Source organism: Phyllobates terribilis, unplaced genomic scaffold (genome assembly GCF_046119375.1).
Source record: "Phyllobates terribilis strain yellow unplaced genomic scaffold, ASM4611937v1 Scaffold_197__1_contigs__length_3575590, whole genome shotgun sequence".
In the NCBI taxonomy this organism is placed as follows: Eukaryota; Metazoa; Chordata; class Amphibia; order Anura; family Dendrobatidae; genus Phyllobates; species Phyllobates terribilis.
In genome coordinates this window covers 1,983,864-2,005,348 of record NW_027362957.1, presented here as the reverse complement: position 1 = coordinate 2,005,348, position 21,485 = coordinate 1,983,864, and positions in this window count along the sequence as shown.

The window sequence follows — 21,485 nt, the reverse complement described above, 5'->3', positions numbered from 1 at the left end:
CAGTGGCCGGGAAGGAGCGCGCGCTGCCAGCAGAGCGGGAGGAGGACGCCGGGCACGGAGCAGAGAGGTGAGGGGAACAGCGTCCCTGCCTAGCAGAGGGCAGGGACGCCGGCGCTACAGAAGCCCAATATTTTTTCAGAGGTAGATGCAGAAAAAAATATATTCAGTTTGCAACCTGATGGAGGTCTGTATAGATGGATTAATAGAACAAGTCCCACACACAGCTAGAAGCCCAATATTTTTTCAGAGGTAGATGCAGAAAAAAATATATTCAGTTTGCAACCTGATGGAGGTCAGTATAGATGGACTAATACAACAAGTCCCACACACAGCTAGAAGCCCAATATTTTTTCAGAGGTAGATGCAGAAAAAAATATATTCAGTTTGCAACCTGATGGAGGTCTGTATAGATGGATTAATAGAACAAGTCCCACACACAGCTAGAAGCCCAATATTTTTTCAGAGGTAGATGCAGAAAAAAATATATTCAGTTTGCAACCTGTTGGAGGTCAGTATAGATGGACTAATACAACAAGTCCCACACACAGCTAGAAGCCCAATATTTTTTCAGAGCTAGATGCAGAAAAAAATTATATTCAATTTGCAACCTGATGGAGGTCAGTATAGATGGACTAATAGAATGATGCTATGCCCAAAAGATTTTACTTCACTAGGTGCAGTAAAAAAATTGGTATTCTATACACAGGTGGTATATCTTGCAACACAGATAGGCTACTCCACTGACTAACACACTCTGCAATAGGCCAAAAAGGATTAGCTTTGCTAGATTCAGCCAAATGCTGTGAAAAAAACTTGCACAGCACTGGCACAGACCTGCCTGGCAAAAACTGATAGGAACTGATGTAACCTAGTCCTAAAAAGGACTCCAATTATTGAACTAACAGGTCGAACTTGATGGACGCAAGTCTTTATTCGGCTTTACTAACTATGTAACTATATACAATTAGTCTTTACTCCCACAATCTATCTATTTATGAGCACAGACCTGCCTGATAAAAGTCGTAGGAAATGCTGTAACCTAGTGCTTAAAAGGACTGCAATCACAACTATTCCCTACTCCCAAGCTATCTGTAGATTTGTGCGAAAATTGGCTTGAAATTAACAAGGTATAGCGCACACAGTAACAGCGGTGCCGTCTAACACGCAGCTGCAGCAGTGAGAAAATGGTGGCGACGGGGAAAATGGCTTGGTCTTATAGGGCAAGGACATGTGACATACACTGCCAATGACACATGCCCTTGCTTGTGTGAAAAAAAGCACTTCGCTCCATGTGTGCGCTGCTGATAGGCTGACAGATTGCACCTCCCCACTGTAAATGCGGGAAAGAGAAAAAAAAAATGAAGATCTTCATTGTTCCTGCAGAGATCCATCCCCTGCCCCTCCCCCCACCCCGCTGTGCACTCAAACTGCGTATTAACATTAATTTTCATCATTACTGAGAAAAAATCCAGTTATGATTTTGGTGCACGAACAGTTATCGAACATAACCTCGAACAGCCGAATTTTTCTCAAATTGTTCGTGTTCGCCGAACGGCTCGAACACCGCCCAAAACAGCTCGAATTTGAGATTGGCGAACAGTTCGAGTAGAACAACGCTCATCTCTAGTGGAGAGTTAGTACATAGGGGGCAGAGGAGCTTACCTAGCTCACTCCGAATAATTTACCGGACACCGGGTCCGAAGCTTACCGGGATCTCTACGACCCAGTAAGGTATAACTGGAATCCCTGGAGACCTACAAGTCCCAGGATCGCTAAAGTGCTGATACGTAACAGAGCCAGGAGACTCATAGGCCCCGCAAGCTGAAGAGTGTGTACCCCGAGAAAAGGTCCAACCACAAGGTCAGCCAGCGCAGGGCAGAGACCAAGTTAGGCCTAGCTCCAGGCAGGTCAAAAACTTACTACTCAGAGGCAAGAAACAGGAGGCCCTACACCTGCTCATTGGGGAGGATCCTGATATGCACCCTTCACCCTACAGTGCTCCTGGATGTGCCTGATTTTCCATCAGTAAAAGGTACTGAAGTGACTATCGCGTCCGTCCCCATTCTTGCTCTGACCCGGCTGGGTCTCGCCTGTCCTGCATCCCCCTCTCCGTACGCTGCCCTGAGGCCAAGCTCCACCTGTGGGGAGCTATACCATCGAGCTGCCTTATCACCGGCGTCAGTGGGCTGCCGCAGCACTGGTGATTCTCACCAGAAACCACAGGTGGCGTCACAAACTTTTATAAAATAAACAAATATCCACCCTTTTAAAGAGTGACCCCGGGGTACGGGCCCGGGAGCCGACCACCGCGACATCACCAAGGCGAGGCAAAGGCCCGGGTACCGACTCATCCCCATCCCCTGGGCTAGTCAAACCTTTCCACATTTTTTCATATTTCAACCACAAACTTAAATGTATTTGATTGGGATTATATGTGATATACCAACATAAAATAGCAAGTATTTATGAAGTGTAAAGGAAATGACACATGGTTTTCTAATTATTTTAAAAATATAAATCTGAAAATTGTGATGAACATTTGTGGCGCCCCCAAGGGATGGGGACTCGGCGCCCGGGCCTTGCTGTTAGTTTTGGGGGATGCTGTGGTGGCCGGCTCCCGGGGCCGTACCCTGGGGTCACTCTTAAAAAAAGCAAGGAATTGGGGGAAAGGTGTATGGGAAAAGGGGAAAGTCCGTGACGCCACCTGTGGTGTCTGGTGAGACTCACCAGCGCTGCTACAGTCCTCTGAGGCCGGTGGTCGGGCAGCTTAGTTGGTTCTGCTCCCCACAGGTGAAGCGGGGCCTCAGGGCAGCGTAGGGGAAGGGATGCAGGACAGAGGGGACCCAGCCGGGTCAAAGGAAGAATAGGCACACACACGACAGTTCACTTCAGTACCTTTACTTGTGGTGTTTTCAGGCACGATCCGGGGTACTGTAGGGTGAAGGGTGCATTTCAGGACTCTCCCCAGTGAGCGGGTGTGGGGCCTCCTGTTTCTTGCCTTTTCCTAGTAAGTTTATGACCTGCCTGAAGCTAGGCCTAACTTGGTCTCTGTCTTGCACCTGCTGACCTGGTGATAGGGCCTTCTGTTGGAGTTCACACTCCCTGGTTTCTTGGGCCTCAGTGACTCCTGACCCTGGTATTACGGTCAGTTTTTGGTATTCCTGGGACATGTAGTTCGCCAGGGATCCCAGTTGTTTCTGCTGGTCCTAGAGATCCTTGCAGACACGGACCCGGTGTCCGGTAAATGCTTGTGGGGTGAGCTGGTTAAGCTCCTCTGCCCCCTATGTAGCTCGCTTACTCCACTTGCCTTCGGCCTGCTCGGGGCCCTCACTAGGCTTCACACTGGCAGTAGGCCTCGCTACTCTTCACCGCTCTTATGGCGTCGGCACGCCTTGGGCTCACTACCTGAGCTCAATGAGTCTGGACTATGCTCCACTGCAGGATGGCTACTGCAGGAGCTCCTCTCAACAGGCTTCCTTCTACAGACTGGATCCTCACAGACTGGAACTAGCTCTGTCCCGGAGGAAACTGTTACCAAGACTGACTGCCTAGCTCCACCTTCCCTTTTTATATCCCTAACGGCTCCCTCTGGTGGTCTGAGGTGGAAGGTGAAGGTGTGTGTATGCTATGAGGGCCTCTTGTGGAGGAATCTGTTCATGCACCCCTCTAGGATCTGTGGCACCAATGCACAGCAGGGCGCCACATTCCCCCCTAGCAAAGCTCAGTACTCCCGGACTGAAGTACTTTTTATAACAACAATAATAACAATCTTCCCTTTATGGGAGGCACTTGCTTGAACGTTACCTAATAAACATTATAAAAAATAAATAGACATATGTACAATAAGCAACCTCAGAATTCAAGTCTCTTTTGGTGAGGTTCCCTGACAGGATGTCCATCTCACAGGGCATAGTATTTGATAGCTTGAGGGACCTGTCCCAAACCCTCAACGTAGGCCCTGGGGTGGCTGCAGGGCATGGCGATCCTGAGTTGGACCTCCGTTAGTGTCTCTCCAGACAGGTTTTTCTTCTGAGGTCACATAAAGGGGCACTCCAGGGAGTGCAATTATTTACAAGAATCAGTTTTTGGGCTGCACATACTCCTCAGCCACTAAGTTCTGTATGTATCCTTACGGGTAACTAAAGAGAACAAGGAAAAGTGTCCATTTCACTTAAATTGTCCATTATAAAGCAAAACACAAGTTAAAAAATACATACATGAAAATACACAACATAATACCCCAGGGGCACTATTTACACTCAGAGGTTCCTTCTTTACTCTCTGTATCTGACAGGGGTCTGACCTCGTGTGCTACGTGTCGACCTACGTGGTACTGGGATGCATGAGGCACTAGTATTTGCACTACCTCCCATTCTGTCAGTTCTAAGTGCTGGGGAACTGCAGGGTTGCCTTAACCTCTCCAAGGGACTGGCAAGTATACCATTGGCTGGGCCTTCTTGCTCTGCTCCAACCGGGGATTCTTCTTGAGCAGGCTCTTCTGAAGCACTTACAGGCTCTACTTGCTGTGGAGGGTCTTCTGCCTGTTGAAAGAAGTGGATCACAGGTATTATTACTGCTCCTCCTAGTTGAGGCCAATCTGCCGGGAAATCTCCTAAGTCAGTATGGAGTACTGCTTCTTTAGGCTCCTCCAGTACGGTGAGAGGCACTTCTTCTTGGGGCTTTAGGAGGTCTGGACATAACTTCAGATGGTCTCTAGATAGCATTGCAGTCGTTCTTCCTCCGTTCTTAGTAATTAGACAGGTTTTCCTGTTACCAAATCTTGAATTTAACACAGTGTAGGGTTCTCTCTCCCACTGGTCATCAAGTTTGTGGTTTCTCCTTTTTCTTTTTAACACCACTTCTCCTGGTGTGAAGGGTTCTGCGGGCGCACTTTTATTGTAGTTTGCTTCCTGCTTGTCCCTCACATGAGTGAGAATGTCTTCGACACAGGCCTGTACTCTTCTGTACTGCTCCTGTCTTGTCGTGTCCCAGTCCTCAGTGGACATATCTGCTTCTGGTTCCACTACACCTAGCTCCAGGTCCATGGGCAACTTCCTGGGTCTGGCTCGCATGAGATATGCTGGAGTACAATTGGTGGAACTCACAGGTATGTGGTTGTACAGATCTACCAGGTCAAGTAGTACGTCTGGCCACTGATTTCTCTCCTCTAGTGGTAAGGTCTTCAGCAGGTCGATGACGATGTTATTCATCTTTTCACAGAGACCGTTGGTTTGGGGGTGGTACGGTGTGGTCTGGATCTTTTTACACCCGTACAGATGGCAGAACTCCTTGAACAATTCAGCCGCGAAGGCTGGGCCTTGATCCGTCAGCACCTGCTCCGGGTTTCCATGGGGCCTGCAGAAGTACGCCTGAAACGTCTTCGCCGCAGTTTCTGCCGTTAGATCCTTGACGGGGGCGACCACCAGGAACCGAGAGTAGTGATCCACCATGGTCAGGGCATAGGAATATCCTGACCTGCTGGGTGACAGCTTGACATGATCCATGGCCACGATCTCCAAAGGTCGAGTTGTCTTGATGGGTTGCAGGGGTGCCTTCTGGCTGCTGTAGTCATTTCTTCTGAGGCTACAGGGTACACAATTCCAGCACCACCTCTCAATGGAACTGCGCATTCCTACCCAATAAAACCAACACTTCAGCAGGGTTTCTAGCTTCTTCCAGCCAAAGTGCCTCTCCTGATCGTGGTAGGCTTCCAACACCATCTGGATGTCTGTCTTGGGCACTACGATCTGCCATACCATCTCAAGGGTTTCAGGGTTGACGTACCTCTGGCACAGCTTCTCTCTATAGATGAACAGCCGGTGATGCGCCCCCTGGGCCGTGGGGTACCCGGAGCCTGTAGATGCTGGGGGTTGTAGTCACCGTGGCGGTGACCCGGTTCGTGACCCAGGTGGTCAATCTAAGGGTAGTTTATGTATATCTGTTATGTATAGTCCGACTAAGCCACCTGTGGAATGCGGTTATTGGGAACCGCCACTGCGAAGCAGTCCGCTGAAGCTGGTGGTATGTGCAGCAAGGTGATGTAACTCCCCACAGGAAGAGTGGAGCTTCAGGGCAGCGTGTATTGATGATGATGGTGGTGGTAGTGCAAGGTATCAGTAATGACAACACGGAGTCTTTGCAGTGCAGTCCCTGGGTCTTTACTGTTGGCAATTATATGGGCCCCAACGGGAGTACCGGCTAGTGATGAGGGCCTGATCAGTCTGGGAACAATCCTAGAGTCCTCCTGGCCAGGTGAAGTTGTAGGCCTGCCGTTCTGACTATACTTTTTGGGCTATCCCGCTTATAGTCGTGTTGTAGCCCACGTCCCTGAGTGTAACGTGCTGCACTCACCCGTATGGCTGGCAACTCGGGCCTTGTGTATTCCTCTCTCCTCTGTGGCGGTACGGGTCCTTTCGTGTGGCTGAGCCTCCGGGCTTCTGTTGGGCCAGGAAACCTGCAATCTCCTGCCCTGCGGTATCTGCTGCTGGGTATGCAATGCCCACAGCCTCGGACTCCGGCGTCCAGTCCTCTGTGGATACTATCCAGGACGAGCTAACTCCAACTCCAGTCCCTGGCTCTTTACTCCTTCGTGTCCTACTTGACTCCACACACTGAACTCTAGACTCAGACTCCCTAACCCCGCCTCCAGATCCAGTTATAAAGGGCAGGATCCTCCCCAATCTGGTCTGGGGCAGGAGGTATTGCATGTAATGTGTTCCTGCCCAGGAAACTCCTGCTTTGCTCCCAGACATGGTATTACTACCACTGTGGCAACCAGACCCTCTGGGGTGCCACATTCCCCCCTAGTAAATTTCAATACTCTGGGAATGAGCATATTTTGCAAAAATATAACAGATAACAATAAACAATAGAAATAACAATACATGAACATATTTACAGGCATTACAGTCCTTATAGGTCATGGTATCATCCGTAACCAGGTGTCCATTTCACCCAAACAAGGTACAGTTGTAGAATGGGGGACCTGTCCAAAACAAACCCCAAAGTTGACTTTGGGCGTGGCTGCAAGGCTTAGGCAGTCCAGTTGGACCACAAGTGGGACCACTCCAGACAGATTTTTGTTCCGCGGTCTGTTGCAAGGGGGGCACTTTATAGGTGCAACTATTTACAGGGCAAGTTTTTGGTTACTCACTGTCCATAACCTGAAAGTCTTTGAACCCTGTCGGGTAACTGGAAAAACATAATCAGTACACACATATAAAACATTTCAACATTTGCAATACTACAGTTATGGGTTACATCTAAATCCTCCAGCGAGCAGGGATTTGACCTATGGTGCTTCTGGTAGATCTATGTAACACACTGTCTATCTGTGTTCTACCTTGGTCCCCTGTATTTACCCCTGGTGTGGTGGGTTCAATGTTCACCACACTACAGGTGTTTGGAGGTGTCTCTGGTAGGTTGGGCAGCTCCGCATGAATCCTTTGGCTTACTGTGGGTACGACAGGTTCGCTACTAGCAGAGGGTAGATTCTCCTGGTCTGCCGATGAGGAATCTTCTGTTTCTGGGGCCAATGGTTCTTCCAACTCTACTGGGACTTCTACAGCTCCCTGAGGGGCTGGTTGGAGAAATGTAAGGACTGGCACAACAATGGCATTATTCACTTGCGTCCATGACCGGGAAAATTCTCCGAGTACTGTGCTGACCATTTCTTCCACCTCTGCGGGTTGAGGGATACCTTGGCCTTCTTCAGCATGCTGTAGTTGCTCAGGACATTTCTTCAGGTGGTCTCTGGAAACTGTTGCTGTCGTTTCTCCTCCATCCTTACTTATGAGGTACACCTTGGTGTTATCATGACTTGATGGTAGAATGGTATACGGCTCTTTTTCCCACTGGTCATCCAATTTATGGAGCTGCCTTTTTCTCTTTAGGACTTGCTTTCCAGGTGACAAGGGGGCAGCTGGTGCATGTTGATTGTAAGTCCTCTCTTGCCTTTCTCTTGCTTGGGACAGACTTCTTTCAACACTTTCCTGTACCTTACGGTATTGTAGTTTCCGCTCAGTATCTCAATCCGCATTTGGCGAGGTGTCCTCTGGTGTCAGAACTCCCATATCCAGATCGATGGGCAGCTTACCAGGTCTTGCTCTCATCAGGTAAGCAGGTGTGCAGTTGGTGGAATTCACTGGAATGTGATTGTAGAGATCCACCAGGTCTGGCAACTTTTCTGGCCACAGGCTGCGTTCCTCCAGGGGCAAAGTCTTCAGTAGGTCTATCACCACCTGATTCATCTTTTCACACATCTCGTTGGTCTGGGAATGATAAGGCGTTGTACGGATCTTCTTGCAGCCGTACAGGTTGCAGAATTCCTGGAATACTTCTGCTTTGAAGGCCGGACCTTGGTCAGTTAGCACACGTTCTGGGTAACCATGCGGGCGGCAGAAGTGCTGTTGGAAAGCTCTGGCTGCTGTCTGAGCCATTTGGTCCTTGACTCTCACTACTACCAGGAACCGGGAGTAGTGGTCTACGATGGTGAGAGCGTAGACTTAGCCTGACCTGCTCGGGGATAGCTTCACATGGTCCAGGGCTACCAGTTCGAGTCGCTGCTTGGTGATGATGGGCTGCAGGGGAGTCCTCTGGCTGTCACGGTCTTTTCTTCTCAGGTTGCATGGTCCGCATTCTCGACGCCACCTCTCGACTGCTTTCCTCATGCCAACCCAATAGAACCGTTCACGTAGCATGACTTCCAGCTTCTTCCATCCAAAATGTCCCGCTCCATCGTGGTACGCTTCCAGGACCATAGACGCATCTCGCCTCGGGACTACCACCTGCCAGACCAGCTCAGGTGTCCGGGAGTTGACAGTTCTTCGACACAGCTTCCCTTCATAGATGAACAGCTTGCTCTTTTCTTTCCACAGCTGTTTGGTCTCTTCTGGAGCATCTGAATCAGGGTATGAGTCAGCTTGTGTCGGCAACTCTTTGACTAGGAAAACAGCCGGGTCACTGTCTTGTGTTTCTGCCCATCCATGGTGGGGCAATGGATTGAATGTGGCTTCTCTGTTGGATGAACACCTGTTCTTCACACAATGGGAGCACTGCTTTTTCCCATGGCGGTGGAACGCGGGGATTTCTATCTCTTCCAGCTCCTCTGGGTCTTCTCCCTCGTCTGGCAAGTTAGGAATTCTGGACAGCGCATCTGCGTTTGCATTCTTGTGCCCAGCCCGGTACTTGATGGTGAATTCGTAATTAGACAGTCGGACCATCCATCTTTGTTCCAGGGCACCAAGTTTTGCAGTGTCCAGGTGTGTCAGCGGGTTATTATCCGTGTACACAGTGAATTTGGAAGAGGTGAGATAATGTTTGAAGCTCTCAGTCACAGCCCAGACGATGGCAAGAAACTCCAACTTGAAGGAGCTGTAGTTCTCTGGGTTTCTTTCTGTGGGCCGGAGCTTCCTGCTGGCGTAGGCGATCACCCTTTCTCTGCCTTGCTGGATCTGGGACAGCACCGCTCCTAGTCCCACGTTGCTCGCGTCTGTGTGAAGGATGAAGGGTTGGCCATAATCAGGGTAGGCCAGGACCCCGTCTCCTGTTAGGGTCATCTTCAACCTGGTGAAGGACTCATCTTCCAGCTTGCCCCATTTGAATGGTGGTTTCTGGTTCTTGGCCTTCCTGGACTGGCCTATCAGGAGGTCCTGCATGGGTGCCGCCATCTTGGTGAAGCCTGGTATAAACCTTCGGTAGTAGCCTACCAACCCGAGGAACTGCCGCACTTCTTTGATGGTGGAAGGTCTCGGCCAGTCCTTGATTACGGTGATCTTATCGGGGTCTGGTGCTACACCGTCAGCGCTTACCACATGTCCTAAGTACTGTACTTTGGGCTTCAGCAGGTGGCATTTAGACGGCTTCACCTTCAGGCCAAAGCCAGCCAGGGCTTCAAACACTTCCGCCAGGTGCTTCAGATGATCCTCATATGTCTTGGAGTATACTATGACATCATCCAGGTACAGCAGGACTGTCTCGAAATTCTTATGCCCTAGACCCCACTCCATCAACCGCTGGAAGGTTCCTGGGGCGTTGCAGAGCCCGAATGGCATGTAGGTGAACTCGCTGAGGCCCATCGGGGTGGTGAATGCGGTCTTCTCCTTATCCGCCTCTGCTACAGGAACCTGCCTATACCCACTAGTAAGATCCAAAGTAGAGAAATAATTAGCATATTTTAACGCAGCTAGTGACTCCTCTATCCTGGGTAGCGGGTATGCATCTTTATGTGTTATGCGGTTAATTTGCCTCTACTCTACACACATTCTCATTGTGCCATCCTTTTTCTTTACAAGAACTAATGGAGCTGCCCAGGGGCTACAACTGTCTCTTATTACCCCAGCCTCCTTCATCTCTCGCAACATCCCTTTGGCATTTTGGTAGTGTGCTGGCGGTACAGTCCAGTACCTTTCTTTAATGGGTGGATTGTCTCCCGTGGGGATATGGTGTTGAACCCCCTTTACCTGCCCAAAGTCGAGTGGGTGTTTACTGAAGACCCTTTCATACTCTTGCACCACCCGGTATACTCCTTGTTTTTGGTGTTGAGGGGTGGAGTCAGTGCCCACATGCAGCTTCTGACACCAGTCCTCCATCTGTCCCTCGGAACCATTACCCTCTGCCTGGTTGGATGGAGGTAAGGGTTCCACTGTTTTTATAGCATTTTGCTTGACGGTAATTAGCTTGGCTAGGGTGGCATACCAGGGCAAGTGAACTTCTTTTTCCCCAATGTTCAGGATGCGGACTGGCACTCTCCCATGGCGGACATCAACCACCCCCCTGGCTGTCAAAATGGTGGACCTACTGTCAGAGTAGACGGGCTCTACCAGGGCCTGGTAATCTCTACCCCGGAGACCTATTGCTGCCCGGCACCATATCAGCATTTCACTTCTTGGGGGCATGGCAATAGGGAATGGATCACTCATCCTGACACTGCCAATTTCACCACCAGACAGTTCTACCTGTTGTCTTTTCATCAGGGCTCTGATCTCTCTTTGTAGAACCCGCTGCTGGCTGGAACTGGCGGTCTCCGCAACCTGCTGTAACAAGACAATTATTTCTGCAAGACAATTTTCAATGACATTAGTGCCTAAGGTTATCATGGGATGACTTTCTCGGCGATCAATGTCGACAATAATCAGTCCTTGTGCTGGCAGTTTGACTTTGCCAACCTTTATGGTCACTTCTTTGTACCCCACCTGAGGTACGGGTAGACCATTACTAGCATAAATACTCAAATGTTCGTCTGGACGGAGGGTAATGTCCGAATCAGGCCAGAACCATTTGAAAAGAATGTAGGGGATGGTGGTCACCTGGGACCCAGTGTCCAGCAACACGCTCATTGGAAAGCCGTTCAGCACGATAGGTAGGACTGGTCGTCCACCCACATATTTGTCTAGCCAGCTTGATGGGCCTGGTGGTCTTACACCTGGGGGTTGGCCCTCTGCCCCAGATTTTGCTTGTTTAAATGACAGTACCTTGCATAATGTCCTGGCTGGTTGCAGCGGCGGGAGATGGGTTGTCTGTCCTGGTCGTAGAGGTCGCTGTTCCTCTCTCTGGATGGTGGAATTCTCTTCTCTCGGCGCCAAGGGACGTCCTCCGGACTGGAAGCCAGCTGGATCTTTCCTTTGGGATACACCTGCAAGGCCTGCACAATTTTGGTTAGCGTAGCTACACTTTTAGTTAACTCTTGGACCTGATGGTGCAGGTCTGTAGACGGGGCATTGTCCAGAGTCTGTGCATCAGCTCCTACAGGCTCAGGGGAAAAGGGTGCCACCTCCTGGTGGTAGGTGATAGCCGGGCGCCGGTGAGCTGTAGCGCCCCCTTGTGCTGGTTCCTGTAGCACCCGGATGGCCCTGTCTTTAAATTGAGCAAAGTCCAAGTCAGGGTTTTGCAGAGCCATTATGCGCAGCTGGGTGCGGTGGACGGTGGACAGTAAACCCTCAATAAATTGCTCAGTTAACAGCCTGTTTTCATCACGCACACTGTCAGGGTCTACCTGTTTGATGGCCCTCAGCGCCTCCTGCAGGTTTAAAGCATAGTCCCGTACTCTGTCCTGCGACCGTTGTTTGCACCCATAAAGCTTCATCTTTATCTCTGCCGTAGTACGGGTGTCAAAAGTGTCCTTTTGGTGGGCCAGTATCTCTTTTACAGTCCCTTTTTCTCTTGCTGACCAGGATTTTACTTCTCTCTGGGCTGCACCAATCAACTGGCCTACGAGGATGCTCACTTTCTGCTCCTTGGACAGGGGGTATACTTTAAATAAACTGCTTGGTCTCTCCTTGAAGTCACTCAGGGTGTGCGACTCTCCTGAGTACTGGGGCAACCACGCCGCCCCCGGTATATATGGCATGGATAATGGCATTACCGCGGCAGCGGCCGCGCCGGTGGTTGAAGTTCCCTCCATATCGGGCGTCTTCCTACCCCCTAGTGAACCGTGGCCTACCTTCCTTCTCTTTTCTTCCATAGGCCGCAGTTCCGCAGGCGATGGTCTCTGTCGAGGACCTGGCGTCGCATGCGTCTGACGTCAGCGTTCACTGTGGCTCCTTCCGGGACCTGGCGCTGCGTCCGTGTGTGGGGCAGGGCTTTAGACTTCGTGTGTTTCCAGCGATCACGCCCCTCTTCTTCTCGCGCGGCGACTCGAAAATGGCGGACAATGGCGGGAAAACGGCAACAAATGGCGGGAAATCGTCACCACGGTATTCGACACAGTCTGTGAAGGCGCGCAGTACCCGGTGGTAGTGGGCATGAGATCCTGCCGACTACGCCAAAGTTGACACGCCCCCTGGGCCATGGGGTACCCGGAACCGGGCCTGTAGATGCTGGGGATTGTAGTCACCGTGGCGGTGACCCGGTCCGTGACCCAGGTGGTCAATCTAAGGGTAGTTTATGTATATCTGTTATTTATAGTCCGACTACACCACCTGTGGAATGCGGTTATTGGGAACCGCTGCTGCGGGGCAGTCCGCTGAAGCTGGTGGTATGTGCAGCAAGGTGATGTAACTCCCCACAGGAAGAGTGGAGCTTCAGGGCAGCGTGTATGGATGATGGTGGTGGTAGTGCAAGGTATCAGTAATGACAACACGGAGTCTTTGCAGTGCAGTCCCAGGGTCTTTACTGCTGGCAATTATATGGGCCCCAACGGGAGTACCGGCTAGTGATGAGGGCCTGATCAGTCTGGGAAGAATCCTAGAGTCCTCCTGGCCAGGTGAAGTTGTAGGCCTGCGCTCACCCGTATGGCTGGCGACTCGGACCTTGTGTATTCCTCGCTCCTCTGTGGCGGTACGGGTCTTTTCGTGTGGCTGAGCCTCCGGGCTTCTGTCGGGCCAGGAGACCTGCAATCTCCTGCCTTGCAGTATCTGCTGTTGGATATGCAATCCACACAGCCTCAGACTCCGGCGTCCGGTCCTCTGTGGATATACACCAAAGACAACTGCTTAACAGACAAAGCCATACACCAAAGACAACTGCTTGACAGGCAAAGCCATACACCAAAGACAACTGCTTAACAGACAACGCCATACACCAAAGACAACTGCTTAACAGGCAATGCCATACACCAAAGACAACTGCTTAACAGACAATGCCATACACCAAAGAAAACTGCTTAACAGACAATGCAATACACCAAAGACAACTGCTTAACAGACAAAGCCATACACCAAAGACAACTGCTTAACAGGCAATGCCATACACCAAAGACAACTGCTTAAAAGAGAACGCCATACAACAAAGAAAACTGTTTAACAGGCAAAGCCATATACCAAAGACAACTGCTTAACAGGCAACCCCATACAACAAAGACAACTGATTAACAGGCAATGCCATACACTAAACACAACTGCATAAAAGACACTGCCATACACCAAATACAACTGCTTAAAAGGCAATGCCATACACCAAAGAAAACTGCTTAACAGACAATGCCATACACCAAAGAAAACTGCTTAACAGCGATGCCAAACACCAAAGACAACTGCTTAACAGACACTGCCATAAGCCAAAGACAACTGCTTAACAGACAATGCCATACACCAAAGACAACTGCTTAACAGACAATGCCATACACTAAGGACAACTGCTTAACAGACAATGCCATACACCAAAGACAACTGCTTAACAGGCAATGCCATGCACCAAAGACAACTCCTTAACAGACAATGCCATACATCAAAGACAACTGCTTAACAGACAATGCCATACACCAAAGACAGCTGCTTAACAGACAATGCCATACACCAAAGACAACTGCTTAACAGACAATGCCATACACCAAAGACAACTGCTTAAAAGAGAACGCCATACAACAAAGAAAACTGTTTAACAGGCAAAGCCATATACCAAAGACAACTGCTTAACAGGCAACCCCATACAACAAAGACAACTGATTAACAGGCAATGCCATACACTAAACACAACTGCATAAAAGACACTGCCATACACCAAATACAACTGCTTAAAAGGCAATGCCATACACCAAAGAAAACTGCTTAACAGCGATGCCAAACACCAAAGACAACTGCTTAACAGACACTGCCATAAGCCAAAGACAACTGCTTAAAAGGCAATGCCATACACCAAAGAAAACTGCTTAACAGACAATGCCATACACCAAAGAAAACTGCTTAACAGACGATGCCAAACACCAAAGACAACTGCTTAACAGACACTGCCATAAGCCAAAGACAACTGCTTAACAGACAATGCCATACACCAAAGACAACTGCTTAACAGACAATGCCATACACCAAAGACAACTGCTTAACAGACACTGCCATAAGCCAAAGACAACTGCATAACAGACAATGCCATACACCAAAGACAACTGCTTAACAGGCAATGCCATACACCAACGACAACTGCTTAACAGACACTGCCATGCACCAAGACAACTGCTTAACAGACAATGCCATACACTAAAAACAACTGCTTAACAGGCAATGCCATACACCTAAGACAACTGCTTAACAGGCAATGCCATACACCAAAGACAACTGCTTGACAGGCAATGCCATACACCAAAGACAACTGCTTAACAGACAACGCCATACACCAAAGACAACAGCTTAACAGACAACGCCATACACCAAAGACAACTGCTTAACAGACAATGCCATACACCAAAGACAACTGCTTAACAGACAATGCCATACACCAAAGACAACTGCTTAACAGACAATGCCATACACCAGAGACAACTGCTTAACAGACACTGTCATACACCAAAGACAACTGCTTATCAGGCAACGCCATACACCAAAGACAACTGCTCAACAAGCAATGCCATGCACCAAAGACAACTGCTTAACAGACAATGTCATACACCAAAGACAACTGCTTAACAGGCAATGCCATACACCAAAGACAACTGCTTAACAGACACTGCCATACACCAAAGACAACTGCTTATCAGGCAATGCCATACACCAAAGAAAACTGCTTAACAGACAATGCCAATCACCAAAAACAACTGCTTATCAGGCAATGCCATACACCAAAGACAACTATTTAACAGGCAATGCCATACACCAAAGGCAACTGCTTAACAGACAATGTCATACACAAAAGACAACTGCTTAACAGACAACGCCATACACCAAAGACAACTGCTTAACAGGCAATGCCATACACTAAAGAAAACTGCTTAACAGACAATGCCATACACCAAAGACAACTGCTTAACAGGCAATGCCATACACCAAAGACAACTGCTTAACAGACAATGCCGTACACCAAAGACAACTGCTGAACATATAATGCCTTACACCAAAGACAACTGCTTAACAGACACTGCCATACACCAAAGACAACTGCTTAACAGGCAAAGCCATACACTAAAGACAACTGCTTAACATACAATGCCATACACCAAAGACAACTGCTTAACAGACACTGCCATACACCAAAGACAACTGCTTAACAGGCAATGCCATGCACCAAAGACAACTGCTTAACAGGCAATGCCATGCACCAAAGACAACTGCTTAACATACAATGCCATACACCAAAGACAACTGCTTAACAGACATTGCCATGCACCAAAGACAACTGCTTAACAGACAATGCCATACACTAAAGACAACTGCTTAACAGACAATGCCATACACCAAAGACAACTGCTTAAAAGACAATGCCAAACACTAAAGACAACTGCTTAACAGACAATGCCACACACCAAAGACAACTGCTTAGCAGACAATGCCACACACCAAAGACAACTGCTTAACAGACAATGCCATACACCAAAGACAACTGCTTAACAGGCAATGCCATACACTAAAGACAACTGCTTAACAGACAATGCCATACACTAAAGACAACTGCTTAACAAACAATGCCACACACCAAAGACAACTGCTTAGCAGACAATGCCACACACCAAAGACAACTGCTTAACAGACAATGCCATACACCAAAGACAACTGCTTAACAGACAATGCCATACACCAAAGACAACTGCTTAACAGACACTGCCATACACCAAAGACAACTGCTTAACAGTCAATGCCATACACCAAAGACAACTGCTTAACAGACAATGCCATACACCAAAGACAACTGCTTAACAGGCAATGCCTTACACCAAAGACAACTGCTTAACAGACACTGCCATACACCAAAGACAACTGCTTAAAAGGCAATGCCATACACCATAGAAAACTGCTTAACAGGCAATGCCATACACCAAAGACAACTGCTTAACAGACACTGCCATGCACCAAAGACAGCTGCTTAACAGACAATGCCATACACCAAAGACAACTGCTTAAAAGACAATGCCATACACCAAAGACAACTGCTTAACAGACAATGCCATACACCAAAGACAACTGCTTAAAAGACAATGCCATACACCAAAGACAACTGCTTAACAGGCAATGCCATACACCAAAGACAACTGCTTAACAGGCAATGCCATACACCAAAGACAACTGCTTAACAGGCAAAGCCATACACCAAAGACAACTGCTTAACAGACAACGCCATACACCAAAGACAACTTCTTAACAGGCAATGCCATACAGTAAAGACAACTGCTTAACAGACAATGCCATACACCAGAGACAACTGATTAACAGACACTGTCATACACCAAAGACAACTGCTTATCAGGCAACGCCATACACCAAAGACAACTGCTCAACAAGCAATGCCATGCACCAAAGACAACTGCTTAACAGACAATGTCATACACCAAAGACAACTGCTTAACAGGCAATGCCATACACCAAAGACAACTGCTTAACAGACACTGCCATACACCAAAGACAACTGTTTATCAGGCAATGCCATACACCAAAGAAAACTGCTTAACAGACAATGCCAATCACCAAAAACAACTGCTTATCAGGCAATGCCATACACCAAAGACAACTATTTAACAGGCAATGCCATACACCAAAGGCAACTGCTTAACAGACAATGTCATACACAAAAGACAACTGCTTAACAGACAACGCCATACACCAAAGACAACTGCTTAACAGGCAATGCCATACACTAAAGAAAACTGCTTAACAGACAATGCCATACACCAAAGACAACTGCTTAACAGGCAATGCCATACACCAAAGACAACTGCTTAACAGACAATGCCGTACACCAAAGACAACTGCTGAACATACAATGCCTTACACCAAAGACAACTGCTTAACAGACAATGCAATACACCAAAGACAACTGCTTAACAGACAAAGCCATACACCAAAGACAACTGCTTAACAGGCAATGCCATACACCAAAGACAACTGCTTAAAAGAGAACGCCATACAACAAAGAAAACTGTTTAACAGGCAAAGCCATATACCAAAGACAACTGCTTAACAGGCAACTCCATACAACAAAGACAACTGATTAACAGGCAATGCCATACACTAAACACAACTGCATAAAAGACACTGCCATACACCAAACACAACTGCTTAAAAGGCAATGCCATACACCAAAGAAAACTGCTTAACAGACAATGCCATACACCAAAGAAAACTGCTTAACAGACGATGCCAAACACCAAAGACAACTGCTTAACAGACACTGCCATAAGCCAAAGACAACTGCTTAACAGACAATGCCATACACCAAAGACAACTGCTTAACAGACAATGCCATACACTAAGGACAACTGCTTAACAGACAATGCCATACACCAAAGTCAACTGCTTAACAGGCAATGCCATGCACCAAAGACAACTGCTTAACAGACAATGCCATACATCAAAGACAAATGCTTAACAGACAATGCCATACACCAAAGACAGCTGCTTAACAGACAATGCCATACACCAAAGACAACTGCTTAACAGACAATGCCATACACCAAAGACAACTGCTTAAAAGAGAACGCCATACAACAAAGAAAACTGTTTAACAGGCAAAGCCATATACCAAAGACAACTGCTTAACAGGCAACCCCATACAACAAAGACAACTGATTAACAGGCAATGCCATACACTAAACACAACTGCATAAAAGACACTGCCATACACCAAATACAACTGCTTAAAAGGCAATGCCATACACCAAAGAAAACTGCTTAACAGACAATGCCATACACCAAAGAAAACTGCTTAACAGCGATGCCAAACACCAAAGACAACTGCTTAACAGACACTGCCATAAGCCAAAGACAACTGCTTAAAAGGCAATGCCATACACCAAAGAAAACTGCTTAACAGACAATGCCATACACCAAAGAAAACTGCTTAACAGACGATGCCAAACACCAAAGACAACTGCTTAACAGACACTGCCATAAGCCAAAGACAACTGCTTAACAGACAATGCCATACACCAAAGACAACTGCTTAACAGACAATGCCATACACCAAAGACAACTGCTTAACAGACACTGCCATAAGCCAAAGACAACTGCATAACAGACAATGCCATACACCAAAGACAACTGCTTAACAGGCAATGCCATACACCAACGACAACTGCTTAACAGACACTGCCATGCACCAAGACAACTGCTTAACAGACAATGCCATACACTAAAAACAACTGCTTAACAGGCAATGCCATACACCTAAGACAACTGCTTAACAGGCAATGCCATACACCAAAGACAACTGCTTAACAGGCAATGCCATACACCAAAGACAACTGCTTAACAGACAACGCCATACACCAAAGACAACAGGTTAACAGACAACGCCATACACCAAAGACAACTGCTTAACAGACAATGCCATACACCAAAGACAACTGCTTAACAGACAATGCCATACACCAAAGACAACTGCTTAACAGACAATGCCATACACCAGAGACAACTGCTTAACAGACACTGTCATACACCAAAGACAACTGCTTATCAGGCAACGCCATACACCAAAGACAACTGCTCAACAAGCAATGCCATGCACCAAAGACAACTGCTTAACAGACAATGTCATACACCAAAGACAACTGCTTAACAGGCAATGCCATACACCAAAGACAACTGCTTAACAGACACTGCCATACACCAAAGACAACTGCTTATCAGGCAATGCCATACACCAAAGAAAACTGCTTAACAGACAATGCCAATCACCAAAAACAACTGCTTATCAGGCAATGCCATACACCAAAGACAACTATTTAACAGGCAATGCCATACACCAAAGGCAACTGCTTAACAGACAATGTCATACACAAAAGACAACTGCTTAACAGACAACGCCATACACCAAAGACAACTGCTTAACAGGCAATGCCATACACTAAAGAAAACTGCTTAACAGACAATGCCATACACCAAAGACAACTGCTTAACAGGCAATGCCATACACCAAAGACAACTGCTTAACAGACAATGCCGTACACCAAAGACAACTGCTGAACATACAATGCCTTACACCAAAGACAACTGCTTAACAGAGACTGCCATACACCAAAGACAACTGCTTAACAGGCAAAGTCATACACTAAAGACAACTGCTTAACATACAATGCCATACACCAAAGACAACTGCTTAACAGACACTGCCATACACCAAAGACAACTGCTTAACAGGCAATGCCATGCACCAAAGACAACTGCTTAACAGGCAATGCCATGCACCAAAGACAACTGCTTAACATACAATGCCATACACCAAAGACAACTGCTTAACAGACATTGCCATGCACCAAAGACAACTGCTTAACAGACAATGCCATACACTAAAGACAACTGCTTAACAGACAATGCCATACACCAAAGACAACTGCTTAAAAGACAATGCCAAACACTAAAGACAACTGCTTAACAGACAATGCCACACACCAAAGACAACTGCTTAGCAGACAATGCCACACACCAAAGACAACTGCTTAACAGACAATGCCATACACCAAAGACAACTGCTTAACAGGCAATGCCATGCACTAAAGACAACTGCTTAACAGACAATGCCATACACTAAAGACAACTGCTTAACAAACAATGCCACACACCAAAGACAACTGCTTAGCAGACAATGCCACACACCAAAGACAACTGCTTAACAGACAATGCCATACACCAAAGACAACTGCTTAACAGACAATGCCATACACCAAAGACAACTGCTTAACAGACACTGCCATACACCAAAGACAACTGCTTAACAGTCAATGCCATACACCAAAGACAACTGCTTAACAGGCAATGCCATACACCAAAGACAACTGCTTAACAGGCAATGCCTTACACCAAAGACAACTGCTTAACAGACACTGCCATACACCAAAGACAACTGCTTAAAAGGCAATGCCATACACCATAGAAAACTGCTTAACAGGCAATGCCATACACCAAAGACAACTGCTTAACAGACACTGCCATGCACCAAAGACAACTGCATAACAGACAATGCCATACACCAAAGACAACTGCTTAAAAGACAATGCCATACACCAAAGACAACTGCTTAACAGACAATGCCATACACCAAAGACAACTGCTTAAAAGACAATGCCATACACCAAAGACAACTGCTTAACAGGCAATGCCATACACCAAAGACAACTGCTTAACAGGCAATGCCATACACCAAAGACAACTGCTTAACAGGCAAAGCCATACACCAAAGACAACTGCTTAACAGACAACGCCATACACCAAAGACAACTTCTTAACAGGCAATGCCATACAGTAAAGACAACTGCTTAACAGACAATGCCATACACCAGAGACAACTGCTTAACAGACACTGTCATACACCAAAGACAACTGCTTATCAGGCAACGCCATACACCAAAGACAACTGCTCAACAAGCAATGCCATGCACCAAAGACAACTGCTTAACAGACAATGTCATACACCAAAGACAACTGCTTAACAGGCAATGCCATACACCAAAGACAACTGCTTAACAGACACTGCCATACACCAAAGACAACTGCTTATCAGGCAATGCCATACACCAAAGAAAACTGCTTAACAGACAATGCCAATCACCAAAAACAACTGCTTATCAGGCAATGCCATACACCAAAGACAACTATTTAACAGGCAATGCCATACACCAAAGGCAACTGCTT